A 13,552-nucleotide genomic window follows, 5' to 3' on the forward strand; every position below is an offset into this window, starting at 1 on the left:
TGTGGATTTTCTAGTTGTTGAGTTTCCAGTTGTGGAGTTTCTAGATGCGGTGTTTCAAGTGCGGAGTCTCTAGTTTTGGAGTTTCTACTTGTGAAGTTTCCAGTTGGGGATTTTCTAGCTGCGGAGTTTCTGGTTGTGGAGTCTCTAGTTGTGGAGTCTGTTGTTGTGGAGTCTCTGGTTGTGCAGTTTGTAATCGGAGTTTCTAGTTGCGGAGTTTCTAGTTGTGGAGTTTCTAGTTGTGGAATTTCTAGTTGTAGAATTTCAAGCTGTGGAGTTTCTAGTTGTGGAGTTTCTAGTCGGAGTTTCTAGTTGTGGAGTTTCTAGTTGCGGAGTTTCTAGTTTTGGAGTTTCTAGTTGTCACGTCTCTAGTTGTGGAGTGTCTAGTTGGGGAGTTTCTAGTTGTTGAGTTTCTCGTAATGGAGTTTCTAGTTGCGGAGTTTCAAATGCGGAGTCTCTAGATTTGGAGTTTCTAGTAGTGGAATGTCTAGTTGTGGAGTTTCTAGTAGTGGAGTTTCTAGTTGTGTAGTTTCCAGTTGTAGAATCTCTAGTTGTGGAGTATCTGTTCGCGGAGTCTCTAGTTGTAAGGTTTCTAGTTGTGGAGTTTCAAGCTGTGGAGTTTCTAGTTCTGGAGTTTCCAGTGGCGGAGTTTCTAATTGTGGAGTCTCTTGTTGTCGAGTCACTAGTTGTGGAGTCTCTAGTTGTGGAGTTTCTAGTCGGAGTTTCTAGTTGTGGAGTTTGGAGTTGCGGTGTTTCTAGATGTGGAGTCTGTAGTTGTGGAGTCTCTGGTAGTGCAGTTTGTAATCGGAGTTTCTAGTTGCGGAGTTTCTAGTTGTGGAGTTTCTAGTTGTGGAATTTCTAGTTGTGGAGTTTCAAGCTGTGGAGTTTCTAGTTGTGAAGTTGTTCAGTTGTGGAGTTTCCAGTTGTGGGGTTTCTAGTTGTGGAGTTTCAAGTTGCGGAGTTTCAAGTTGCAGAGTCTCTAGTTGCGGAGTTTCTAGTTGCGGAGTTTCTAGTTGTAGAGTTTCTAGTTGCGGAGTCTCTAGTTGTGCAATTTCTGGTTTTAGAGTTTCTAGTTAGGTAGTCTCTACCTATGGAGTCACTAGTGTTGGAGTTTCTAGTTGTGGAGTTTCTAGTTTCGGAGTTTCTAGTTGTAGAGTCTCTAGTTGTGGAGTTTCTAGCTGTGGAGTCTCTATTGGGAGAGTTCCTAGTTGTGGTGTCTTTAGTTGCGGAGTATCTAGTTGCGAAGTTTCTAGATGTGGAGTTTCTATTTGCGGAGTTCCTAGTTGCAGTGTCTCTAGTTGTGGAGTTTCTAGTTGCGGAGTCTCTAGTTGTGGAGGTTCTCGTTGTGGAGTTTCTAGTCGTGGAGTTTCTAGCTGTAGATTTTTTAGTTGTGGAGTTTCTAGTTGTGGAGTCTCTAGTTGTGATGTTGAAGTCGGAGTTTCCACTTCTGGAGTTTCTAAATGAGGAGTGTGTAGCATGTGGATTTTCTAGTTGCAGAGTTTCTAGTTGTCAAATTTCTAGTTGTGGAGTTTCTAGTATTTGAGTCTCTAGTTGTGGAGTTTCTAGTTGTTGAGTTTCCAGTTGTGGAGTTTTTAGATGCGGAGTTTCAAGTGCGGACTCTCTAGTTGTGGAGTTTCTAGTTGTGGAGTTTCCAGTTAGGGATTTTCTAGCTGCGGAGTTTCTGGTTGTGGAGTCTCTAGTTGTGGAGTCTGTTGTTGTGGAGTCTCTGGTTGTGCAGTTTGTAATCGGAGTTTCTAGTTGCGGAGTTTCTAGTTGTGGAGTTTCTAGTTGTGGAATTTCTAGTTGTAGAATTTTAAGCTGTGGAGTTTCTAGTTGTGGAGTTTCTTGTTGCGGAGTTTCTAGTTGTGGAGGTTCTAGTTGTGGAGATTCTACTCGCGGAGTTTCTAGTTGCGCAGTTTCTAGTTGTGGAGTTTTTGGATCTGGAGTTTCCAGTTGCGGAGTGTCTAGTTGTCGAGTGTCTAGTTGTGGAGTTTCCACTCGGAGTTTCTAGTTGCAGAGTTTCTAGTTGTGAAATTTCTAGTTGTGGAGCTTCTAGTTGTGGAGTCTCTAGTTGGGGAGTTTCTAGTTGTTGAGTTTCTAGTTGTGGAGTTTCTAGTTGTGGAGGTTCAATTGCGGAGTCTTTAGTTGAGGAGTTTCTAGCTGTGGAGTTTCCAGTTGTGGAGTTAATAGTTGCAGAGTTTCTGGTTGTGGAGTCTCTAGTTGTGGAGTCTAGTTGTGGAGTTTCTAGTTGTGTAGTTTGTAATCGGAGTTTCTAGTTGCGGAGTTTCTAGTTGTGGAGTTCCTAGTTGTGGAGTTTCTAGTTGTGGAGGTTCTAGTTGTGGAGTCTCTAGTTGCGGAGTTTCTAGTGATGAAGTTTCCAGTTGCAGAGTCTGTAGTTGTGGAGTTTCTAGTTGTGGGGTTTCTAGCTGTAGGCTATCTTGTTGTGGAGTTTCTATTCGCGGAGTCTCTAGTTGCGGAGTCTCTAGTTCCGGAGTTTCTAGTTGCGGAGTCTTTAGTTACGGAGTCTCTAGTTGTGGAGACTCTAGTTGCGGAGTTTTCTAGTGGTGGAGCTTTAGTTATGGAGTCTCTAGTTGTGGAGTTTATAGTTGTGGAGTTTCTATTTGTGGAGTTTCTAGTGTGGAGTCTCTAGTTGTCGAGTTTCTAGTTGCGGAGTCTCAAGTTGTGGAGGTTTTGGTGTTGGATTTTCTAGTTGTGGAGTCCCTAGTTGTGGAGTTTCTAGTCGTGGAGTTTCTAGTTGTAGAGTATCTAGTTGCGGAGTTTCTTGTTGTTCAGTTTCTAGTTGTGGAGTTTCTCGTTAATGAGTTTCTAGTTGTGTAGTTTCAAGTTGTGGAGTTTCTAGTTGCGGAGTCTCTAGTTGTGAAGTTGTTCAGGTGTGGAGTTTCCAGGTGTGAGGTTTCTAGTTGTGGAGTTTCAAGTTGCGGAGTTTCAAGTTGCAGAGTCTCTAATTGCGGAGTTTCTAGTTGCGGAGTTTCTAGTTGTAGAGTTTCTAGTTGCGGTGTCTCTAGTTTTGCAGTTTCTGGTTGTAGAGTTTCTAGTTAGGTAGTCTCTACTTATGGAGTCACTAGTGTTGGAGTTTCTAGTTGTGGAGTTTCTAGTTTCGGAGTTTCTAGTTCTGCAGTCTCTAGTTGTCGAGTCTCTAATGGTGAAGTCTCTAGTTGTGGAGTTTCTAGTTGTGGAGTTTCTAGTTGTGGAATTTCTAGTTGTGGAGTTTCAAGCTGTGGAGTTTCTAGTTGTGAAGTTGTTCAGTTGTGGAGTTTCCAGTTGTGGGGTTTCTAGTCGTGGAGTTTCAAGTTGCGGAGTTTCAAGTTGCAGAGTCTCTAGTTGCAGAGTTTCTAGTTGCGGAGTTTCTAGTTGTACAGTTTCTAGTTGCGGAGTCTCTAGTTGTGCAATTTCTGGTTTTAGAGTTTCTAGTTAGGTAGTCTCTACTTATGGAGTCACTAGTGTTGAAGTTTCTAGTTGTGGAGTTTCTAGTTTCGGAGTTTCTAGTTGTAGAGTCTCTAGTTGTGGAGTTTCTAGCTGTGGAGTCTCTATTGGGAGAGTTCCTAGTTGTGGTGTCTTTAGTTGCGGAGTATCTAGTTGCGAAGTTTCTAGTTGTGGAGTTTCAATTTGCGGAGTTCCTATTTGCAGTGTCTCTAGTTGGGGAGTTTCTAGTTGCAGAGTCTCTAGTTGTGGAGGTTCTCGTTGTGGAGTTTCTAGTCGTGGAGTTTCTAGCTGTAGATTTTTTAGTTGTGGAGTTTCTAGTTGTGGAGTCTCTAGTTGTGATGTTGAAGTCGGAGTTTCCACTTCTGGAGTTTCTAAATGAGGAGTGTGTAGCATGTGGATTTTCTAGTTGCAGAGTTTCTAGTTGTCAAATTTCTAGTTGTGGAGTTTCTAGTATTTGAGTCTCTAGTTGTGGAGTTTCTAGTTGTTGAGTTTCCAGTTGTGGAGTTTTTAGATGCGGAGTTTTAAGTGCGGACTCTCTAGTTGCGGAGTTTCTGGTTGTGGAGTCTCTAGTTGTGGAGTCTGTTGTTGTGGAGTCTCTGGTTGTGCAGTTTGTAATCGGAGTTTCTAGTTGCGGAGTTTCTAGTTGTGGAGTTTCTAGTTGTGGAATTTCTAGTTGTAGAATTTTAAGCTGTGGAGTTTCTAGTTGTGGAGTTTCTAGTTGCGGAGTTTCTAGTTGTGGAGGTTCTAGTTGTGGAGTTTCTACTCGCGGAGTTTCTAGTTGCGCAGTTTCTAGTTGTGGAGTTTTTGGATCTGGAGTTTCCAGTTGCGGAGTGTCTAGTTGTCGAGTCTCTAGTTGTGGAGTTTCCACTCGGAGTTTCTAGTTGCAGAGTTTCTAGTTGTGAAATTTCTAGTTGTGGAGCTTCTAGTTGTGGAGTCTCTAGTTGGGGAGTTTCTAGTTGTTGAGTTTCTAGTTGTGGAGTTTCTAGTTGTGGAGGTTCAATTGCGGAGTCTTTAGTTGTGGAGTTTCTAGTTGTGGAGTTTCCAGTTGTGGAGTTAGTAGTTGCAGAGTTTCTGGTTGTGGAGTCTCTAGTTGTGGAGTCTAGTTGTAGAGTTTCTAGTTGTGCAGTTTGTAATCGGAGTTTCTAGTTGCGGAGTTTCTAGTTGTGGAGTTCCTAGTTGTGGAGTTTCTAGTTGTGGAGTTTCAAGTTGTGGAGTTTCTAGTTGTGGAGTTTCTAGTTGCGGAATTTCTAGTTGTGGAGGTTCTAGTTGTGGAGTCTCTAGTTGCGGAGTTTCTAGTGATGAAGTTTCCACTTGCAGAGTCTGTAGTTGTGGAGTTTCTAGTTGTGGGGTTTCTAGCTGTAGACTATCTTGTTGTGGAGTTTCTATTCGCGGAGTCTCTAGTTGCAGAGTCTCTAGTTCCGGAGTTTCTAGTTGCGGAGTCTTTAGTTACGGAGTCTCTAGTTGTGGAGACTCTAGTTGCGGAGTTTTCTAGTGGTGGAGCTTTAGTTATGGAGTCTCTAGTTGTGGAGTTTCTAGTTGTGGAGTTTCTATTTGTGGAGTTTCTAGTGTGGAGTCTCTAGATGTGGAGTTTCTAGTTGTGGAGTTTCTCGTTAATGAGTTTCTAGTTGTGTAGTTTCAAGTTGTGGAGTTTCTAGTTGCGGAGTCTCTAGTTGTGAAGTTGTTCAGGTGTGGAGTTTCCAGGTGTGAGGTTTCTAGTTGTGGAGTTTCAAGTTGCGGAGTTTCAAGTTGCAGAGTCTCTAATTGCGGAGTTTCTAGTTGCGGAGTTTCTAGTTGTAGAGTTTCTAGTTGCGGAGTCTCTAGTTGTGCAGTTTCTGGTTGTAGAGTTTCTAGTTAGGTAGTCTCTACTTATGGAGTCACTAGTGTTGGAGTTTCTAGTTGTGGAGTTTCTAGTTTCGGAGTTTCTAGTTGTAGAGTCTCTAGTTGTGGAGTCTCTAGTTGTGGAGTTTCTAGTTGCGGAGTCTCTAGTTGTGGAGGTTCTAGTTGTGGAGTTTCTAGTCGTGGAGTTTCTAGCTGTAGATTTTTTAGTTGTGGAGTTTCTGGTTGTGGAGTCTCTAGTTGTGAAGTTGAAGTCGGAGTTTCCACTTCCGGAGTTTCTAAATGAGGAGTGTGTAGCATGTGGGTTTTCTAGTTGCAGAGTTTCTAGTTGTCAAATTTCTAGTTGTGGAGTTTCTAGTATTTGAGTCTCTAGTTGTGGAGTTTCTAGTTTTTGAGTTTCCAGTTGTGGAGTTTCTAGATGCGGAGTTTCAAGTGCGGAGTCTCTAGATGTGGAGTTTCTAGTTGTGGAGTTTCCAGTTGGGGATTTTCTAGCTGCGGAGTTTCTGGTTGTGGAGTCTCTAGTTGTGGAGTCTGTTGTTGTGGAATCTCTAGTTGTGCAGTTTGTAATCGGAGTTTCTAGTTGCGGAGTTTCTAGTTGTGTTGTTTCTAGTTGTGGAATTTCTAGTTGTAGAATTTCAAGTTGTGGAGTTTCTAGTTGTGGAGTCTCTAGCTGTGGAGTTTCCAGTCGGAGTTTCTAGTTGCAGAGTTTCTAGTTGTGAAATTTCTAGTTGTGGAGCTTCTAGTTGTGGAGTCTCTAGTTGGGGAGTTTCTAGTTGTTGAGTTTCTAGTTGTGGAGTTTTTAGTTGCGGAGGTTCAATTGCGGAGTCTTTAGTTGTGGAGTTTCTAGTTGTGGAGTTTCCAGTTGTGAAGTTTGTAGTTGCGGAGTTTCTGGTTGTGGAGTCTCTAGTTGTGGAGTCTAGTTGTGGAGTTTCTAGTTGTGGAGTTCCTAGTTGTGGAGTTTCTAGTTGTGGAGTTTCAAGTTGTGGAGTTTCTAGTTGTGGAGTTTCTAGTTGCGGTATTTCTAGTTGTGGAGGTTCTAGTTGAGGAGTCTCTAGTTGCGGAGTTTCTAGTGATGGAGTTTCGAGTTGTTGAGTTTCTCGTAATGGAGTTTCTAGTTGCGGAGTTTCAAATGCGGAGTCTCCAGATTTGGAGTTTTTAGTAGCGGAGTATCTAGTTGTGGAGTTTCTAGTTGTGGAGTTTCCAGTTGTAGATTCTCTAGTTGTGGAGTATCTGGTTGTGAAGTTTCTAGTTGTAGAGTATCTAGTTGTGGAGTTTCTGTTCGCGGAGTCTCTAGTTGTAAAGTTTCTAGTTGTGGAGTTTCAAGCTGTGGAGTTTCTAGTTCTGGAGTTTCCAGTTGCGGAGTTTCTAATTGTGGAGTCTCTTGTTGTCGAGTCTCTAGTTGTGGAGTCTCTAGTTGTGGAGTTTCTAGTCAGAGTTTCTAGTTGGGGAGTTTGGAGTTGCGGTGTTTCTAGATGTGGTGTCTGTAGTTGTGTAGTCTCTGGTAGTGCAGTTTGTAATCGGAGTTTCTAGTAGCGGAGTTTCTAGTTGTGGAGTTTCTAGTTGTGGAATTTCTAGTTGTGGAGTTTCAAGCTGTGGAGTTTCTAGTTGTGAAGTTGTTCAGTTGTGGAGTTTCCAGTTTTGGGGTTTCTAGTTGTGGAGTTTCAAGTTGCAGAGTCTCTAATTGCGGAGTTTCTAGTTGCGGAGTTTCTAGTTGTAGAGTTTCTAGTTGCGGAGTCTCTAGTTGTGCAGTTTCTGGTTGTAGAGTTTCTAGTTAGGTAGTCTCTACTTATGGAGTCACTAGTGTTGGAGTTTCTAGTTGTGGAGTTTCTAGTTTCGGAGTTTCTAGTTCGGCAGTCTCTAGTTGTCGAGTCTCTAATGGTGAAGTCTCTAGTTGTGGAGTTTCTAGTTGTGGAGTATCTAGTTGTGGAATTTCTAGTTGTGGAGTTTCAAGCTGTGGAGTTTCTAGTTGTGAAGTTGTTCAGCTGTGGAGTTTCCAGTTGTGGGGTTTCTAGTTGTGGAGTTTCAAGTTGCGGAGTTTCAAGTTGCAGAGTCTCTAGTTGCGGAGTTTCTAGTTGCGGAGTTTCTAGTTGTAGAGTTTCTAGTTGCGGAGTCTCTAGTTGTGCAATTTCTGGTTTTAGAGTTTCTAGTTAGGTAGTCTCTACTTATGGAGTCACTAGTGTTGTAGTTTCTAGTTGTGGAGTTTCTAGTTTCGGAGTTTCTAGTTGTAGAGTCTCTAGTTGTGGAGTTTCTAGCTGTGGAGTCTCTATTGGGAGAGTTCCTAGTTGTGGTGTCTTTAGTTGCGGAGTATCTAGTTGCGAAGTTTCTAGATGTGGAGTTTCTATTTGCGGAGTTCCTAGTTGCAGTGTCTCTAGTTGTGGAGTTTCTAGTTGCGGAGTCTCTAGTTGTGGAGGTTCTCGTTGTGGAGTTTCTAGTCGTGGAGTTTCTAGCTGTACATTTTTTAGTTGTGGAGTTTCTAGTTGTGGAGTCTCTAGTTGTGATGTTGAAGTCGGAGTTTCCACTTCTGGAGTTTCTAAATGAGGAGTGTGTAGCATGTGGATTTTCTAGTTGCAGAGTTTCTGGTTGTCAAATTTCTAGTTGTGGAGTTTCTAGTATTTGAGTCTCTAGTTGTGGAGTTTCTAGTTGTTGAGTTTCCAGTTGTGGAGTTTTTAGATGCGGAGTTTCAAGTGCGGACTCTCTAGTTGTGGAGTTTCTAGTTGTGGAGTTTCCAGTTAGGGATTTTCTAGCTGCGGAGTTTCTGGTTGTGGAGTCTCTAGTTGTGGAGTCTGTTGTTGTGGAGTCTCTGGTTGTGCAGTTTGTAATCGGAGTTTCTAGTTGCGGAGTTTCTAGTTGTGGAGTTTCTAGTTGTGGAATTTCTAGTTGTAGAATTTTAAGCTGTGGAGTTTCTAGTTGTGGAGTTTCTAGTTGCGGAGTTTCTAGTTGTGGAGGTTCTAGTTGTGGAGTTTCTACTCGCGGAGTTTCTAGTTGCGCAGTTTCTAGTTGTGGAGTTTTTGGATCTGGAGTTTCCAGTTGCGGAGTGTCTAGTTGTCGAGTCTCTATTTGTGGAGTTTCCACTCGGAGTTTCTAGTCGCAGAGTTTCTAGTTGTGAAATTTCTAGTTGTGGAGCTTCTAGTTGTGGAGTCTCTAGTTGGGGAGTTTCTAGTTGTTGAGTTTCTAGTTGTGGAGTTTCTAGTTGTGGAGGTTCAATTGCGGAGTCTTTAGTTGTGGAGTTTCTAGTTGTGGAGTTTCCAGTTGTGGAGTAAGTAGTTGCAGAGTTTCTGGTTGTGGAGTCTCTAGTTGTGGAGTCTAGTTGTGGAGTTTCTAGTTGTGCAGTTTGTAATCGGAGTTTCTAGTTGCGGAGTTTCTAGTTGTGGAGTTCCTAGTTGTGGAGTTTCTAGTTGTGGAGTTTCAAGTTGTGGAGTTTCTAGTTGTGGAGTTTCTAGTTGCGGAATTTCTAGTTGTGGAGGTTCTAGTTGTGGAGTCTCTAGTTGCGGAGTTTCTAGTGATGAAGTTTCCAGTTGCAGAGTCTGTAGTTGTGGAGTTTCTAGTTGTGGGGTTTCTAGCTGTAGACTATCTTGTTGTGGAGTTTCTATTTGTGGAGTTTCTAGTTGTAGAGTTTCTAGGTAATGAGTTTTTAGTTGTGTAGTTTCAAGTTGCGGAGTTTCTAGTTGCGGAGTCTCTAGTTGTGAAGTTGTTTAGTTGTGGAGTCTCTAGTTGTGGAGTTTCTAGTGGCGGAATTTCTAGATGTGGAGTTTCTATTTGTGGAGTTTCTAGTGCGGAGTCTCTAGTTGTGGAGTTTCTAGTTGTGGAGTCTCAAATTGTGGAGGTTTTGGTGCTGGATTTTCTAGTTGTGGAGCGTCTAGTTGTGGAGTTTCTAGTCGTGGAGTTTCTAGTTGTAGAGTATCTAGTTGCGGAGTTTCTAGTTGCGAAGTTTCTAGTTGCGGAGTGTCTAGCTGTGAAGTTTCTAGTTGCAGAGTTTCTAGTTGTGGAGTTTCTAGTTGTGGAGTTTCTAGTTGTGGAGTTTCTAGTTGCGGAGTTACAATTGCGAAGTCTCTAGTTGTGGAGTTTCTAGTTGTGGAGTTTCTAGTTGCGGAGTTTCTGGTTGTGGAGTCTCTAGTTGTGAAGTCTGTAGTTGTGGAGTCTATAGTTCTGCAGTTTGTAATTAGAGTTTCTAGTTGTGGAGTTTCTAGTTGTGGAGGTTCTAGTTGTGGAGTTTGAAGTCGTGGAGTTTCTAGTTGTGGAGTTTCTGGTTGCGGAGTTCCTAGTTGTGGAGTTTCTAGTTGTGGAGTTTTTCGTTAATGAGTTTCTAGTTGTGTAGTTTCAAGTTGCGGAGTTTCCAGTTGCAGAGTCTCTAGTTGCGGAGTTTCTAGTGGCGGAGTTTCTAGTTGTAGAGTTTCTAGTTGCGGATTCTCTAGTGTTGCAGTTTCTAATTGTGGAGCTTCTAGTTTCGGAGTTTCTAGTTGTAGAGTCTCTAGTTTTGGAGTTTCTAGTTGCGGAGTTTCAAATGCGGAGTCTCTAGATTTGAAGTTTCTAGTAGCGGAGTATCTAGTTGTGGAGTTTCTAGTAGGGGAGTTTCTAGTTGTGGAGTTTCTAGTTGTAGAGTATCTAGTTGTGGAGTTTCTATTCGCGGCGTCTCTAGTTGTGGAGTTTCTAGTTGTGGAGTTTCAAGCTGTGGAGTTTCTAGTTCTGGATTTTCCAGTTGCGGAGTTTCTAGTTGTGGAGTCTCTTGTTGTCGAGTCTCTAGTTGTGGAGTCTCTAGTTGTGGAGTTTCTAGTCGGAGTTTCTAGTTGTGGAGTTTGGAGTTGCGGTGTTTCTAGATGTGGAGTCTGTAGTTGTGGAGTCTCTGGTTGTGCAGTTTGTAATCGGAGTTTCAAGTTGCAGAGTCTCTAGTTTCGGAGTTTCTAGTTGTAGAGTCTCTAGTTGTGGAGTCTCTAGTTGTGGAGTTTCTAGCTGTGGAGTCTCTATTTGCAGATTTCCTAGTTGTGGAGTCTTCAGTTGCGGAGTTTCTAGTTGCGGAGTTTCCAGCTGTGGAGTTTCTAGTTGGGAAGTCGCTAGTTGTCGAGTATTTAGTTGTGGAGTCTCTAGTTGTGGAGTTTCTAGTCGGAGTTTCTAGTTGTGGAGTTTCTAGTTGCGGTGTTTCTAGTTGTGGAGTTTCTCGTTGTGAAGTCTCTAGTTGTGGAGTTTCTAGTTATGGTGTTTCTAGTTGTGGAGTTTCCAGTTGTAGAGTCTGTAGTTGTAGAGTTTCTAGTTGTGGGGTTTCTAGTTGTAGAGTATCTTGTTGTGGAGTTTCTATTCGCGGAGTCTCTAGTTGCGGCGTTTCTAGTTGCGGAGTATTCAGTTACAGAGTCTCTAGTTGTGGAGACTCTAGTTGCAGAGTTTTCTAGTTGTGGAGCTTTAGTTATGGAGTCTCTAGTTGTGGAGTCTCTAGTTGTGGAGATTCTAGTAGTGGAGTTTCTAGTTGTGCAGTTTCTATAGTGCAGAGACTAGTTGTGGAGTTTTTAGTTGCGGAGTTTGTAGTTGTGGAGTTCCCAGTTGTGGAGTTTCTAGTTGCGGAGTTTCTGGTTGTGGAGTCTCTAGTTGTAGAGTCTGTAGTTTTGGAGTCTCTAGTTGTGTAGTTTGTAATTAAAGTTACTACTTGCGGAGTTTCTAGTTGTGGAGTTTCTAGTTGTGGAGTTTCTAGTTGTGGAGTATCTATTGTGCAATTTCTTTTGTAAATTCTAGGTGTTAAGTTTCTAGTTGCAGAGTTTCTAGTTGTGGAGTTTCTAGTTGTAGAGTTTCTAGGTAATGAGTTTTTAGTTGTGTACTTTCAAGTTGCGGAGTTTCTAGTTGCGGAGTCTCTAGTTGTGAAGTTGTTTAGTTGTGGAGTCTCTAGTTGCGGAGTTTCTAGTTGCGGAGTTTCTAGATGTGGAGTTTCTATTTGTGGAGTTTCTAGTGCGGAGTCTCTAGTTGTGGAGTTTCTAGTTGCGGAGTCTGAAGTTGTGGAGGTTTTGGTGTTGGATTTTCTAGTTGTGGAGCGTCTAGTTGTGGAGTTTCTAGTCGTGGAGTTTCTAGTTGTAGAGTATCTAGTTGCGGAGTTTCTAGTTGCGAAGTTTCTAGTTGCGGATTGTCTAGCTGTGAAGTTTCTAGTTGCAGAGTTTCTAGTTGTGGAGTTTCTAGATGTTGAGTTTCTAGTTGTGGAATTTCTAGTTGCGGAGTTACAATTGCGAAGTCTCTAGTTGTGGAGTTTCTAGTTGTGGAGTTTCTAGTTGTGGAGTTTCTAGTTGCGGAGTTTCTGGTTGTGGAGTCTCTAGTTGTGGAGTCTGTTGTTGTGGAGTCTCTGGTTGTGCAGTTTGTAATCGGAGTTTCTAGTTGCGGAGTTTTTAGTTGTGGAGTTTCTAGTTGTGGAATTTCTAGTTGTGGAATTTCAAGCTGTGGAGTTTCTAGTTGTGGAGTTTCTAGTTGCGGAGTTTCTAGTTGTGGAGGCTCTAGTTGTGGAGTTTCTAGTCGTGCAGTTTCTAGTTGCGCAGTTTCTAGTTGTGGAGTTACTAGTTCTGGAGTTTCCAGTTGCGGAGTGTCTAGTTGTCGACTCTCTAGTTGTGGAGTTTCCAGTCGGAGTTTCTAGTTGCAGAGTTTCTAGTTGTGAAATTTCTAGTTTTGGAATTTCTCGTTGTGGAGTCTCTAGTTGTGGAGTTTCTAGTTGTGGAGTTTCCAGTTGTGGAGTTTGTAATCGGAGTTTCTATTTGCGGAGTTTCTAGTTGTGGAGTTCCTAGTTGTGGATTTTCTAGTTGTGGAGTTTCAAGTTGTGGAGTTTCTAGTTGTGGAGTTTCTAGTTGCGGAGTTTCTAGTTGTAGAGGTTCTAGTTGTGGAATCTCTAGTTGCGGAGTTTCTAGTTGTGGAGTTTCTAGTTGTGAAGTTTCTAGTTTCGGAGTTTCTAGTTCTGGAGTCTCTAGTTGTCGAGTCTCTAATGGTGGAGTCTCTAGTTGTGGAGTTTCTAGTCGGAGTTTCTAGTTGTTGAGTTTCTCTTTGTGGAGTTTCTAGTTGCGGAGTTTCAAATGCGGAGTCTCTAGGTTTGGAGTTTCTAGTAGCAGAGTTTCTAGTTGTGGAGTTTCTAGTTGTGGAGTTTCTAGTTGAGGAGTTTCCAGGGTTGGAGTTTCTTGTTGTGGAGTCTCTTGTTGTGGAGTTTCTAGTTGTTGAGTTTCTAGTTGTGGAGTTTCTAGTTGCGGAGGTTCAATTGCGGAGTCTCTAGTTGTGAAGTTTCCAGTTGTGGAGTTTCCAGTTGTGAAGTTTCTAGTTGCAGAGTTTCTGGTTGTGGAGTCTCTAGTTGTGGAGTCTCTAGTTGTGGAGTTTCTAGTTGTGCAGTTTGTAATCGGAGTTTCTAGTTGTGCAGTTTGTAATTGGAGTTTCTAGTTGCGGAGTTTCTAGTTGTGGAGTTCCTAGTTGTGCAGTTTCAAGTTGTGGAGTTTCTAGTTGTGGAGTTTCTAGTTGCGGAGTTTCTAGTTGTGGAGGTTCTAGTTGTGGAGTGTCTAGTTGTGGAGTTTCTAGTTGTGGAGTTTCTAGTTGTGAAGTTTCTAGATTCGGAGTTTCTAGTTGTGGAGTTTCTAGTTGTCGAGTCTCTAATGGTGGAGTCTCTAGTTTTGGAGTTTCTATTTGCGGAGTATCTAGTTGTGGAGTTTCTAGTTGTGGAGTTTCTAGTTGTGTAGTTTCCAGTTGTAGAGTCTCTAGTTGTGGAGTATCTAGTTGTGGAGTTTCTAGTTGTAGAGTATCTAGTTGTGGAGTTTCTATTCGCGGAGTTTCTAGTTGTGGAGTCTCTAGTTGCGGAGTTTCTAGTTGCGGACTTTGTAGTTGTGGAGTTTCCAGTTGTGAAGTTTCTAGTTGCGGACTTTCTGGTTGTGGAGTCTCTTGTTGTGGAGTCTGTAGTTGTGGAGTCTCTAGTTGTGCAGTTTGTAAACGGAGTTTCTAGTTGCGGATTTTCTAGTTGTGGATTTTCTAGTTGTGGAGTTTCTAGTTCTGGAGTTTCTAGCTGTGGAGTTTCAAGTTCTGGAGTTTCCAGTTGCGGAGTTTCTAGTTGTGGAGTCTCTAGTTGTCGAGTCTCTAGTTCTGGAGTCTCTAGTTGTGGAGTTTCTAGTCGAAGTTTCTAGTTGCGGAGTTTCTAGTTGTGGAGTTTCTAGTTCTGAAGTTTCTAGTTGCAGAGTTTCTAGTTGTGAAATTTCTAGTTGTGGAATTTCTAGTTGTGGAGTCTTTAGTTGTGGAGTTTCTAGTTGTTGAGTTTCTAGTTGTGGAGTTTCTAGTTGCGGAGGTA

Source organism: Rhipicephalus microplus, chromosome 3 (assembly GCF_043290135.1).
Source record: "Rhipicephalus microplus isolate Deutch F79 chromosome 3, USDA_Rmic, whole genome shotgun sequence".
Classification (NCBI taxonomy): Eukaryota; Metazoa; Arthropoda; class Arachnida; order Ixodida; family Ixodidae; genus Rhipicephalus; species Rhipicephalus microplus.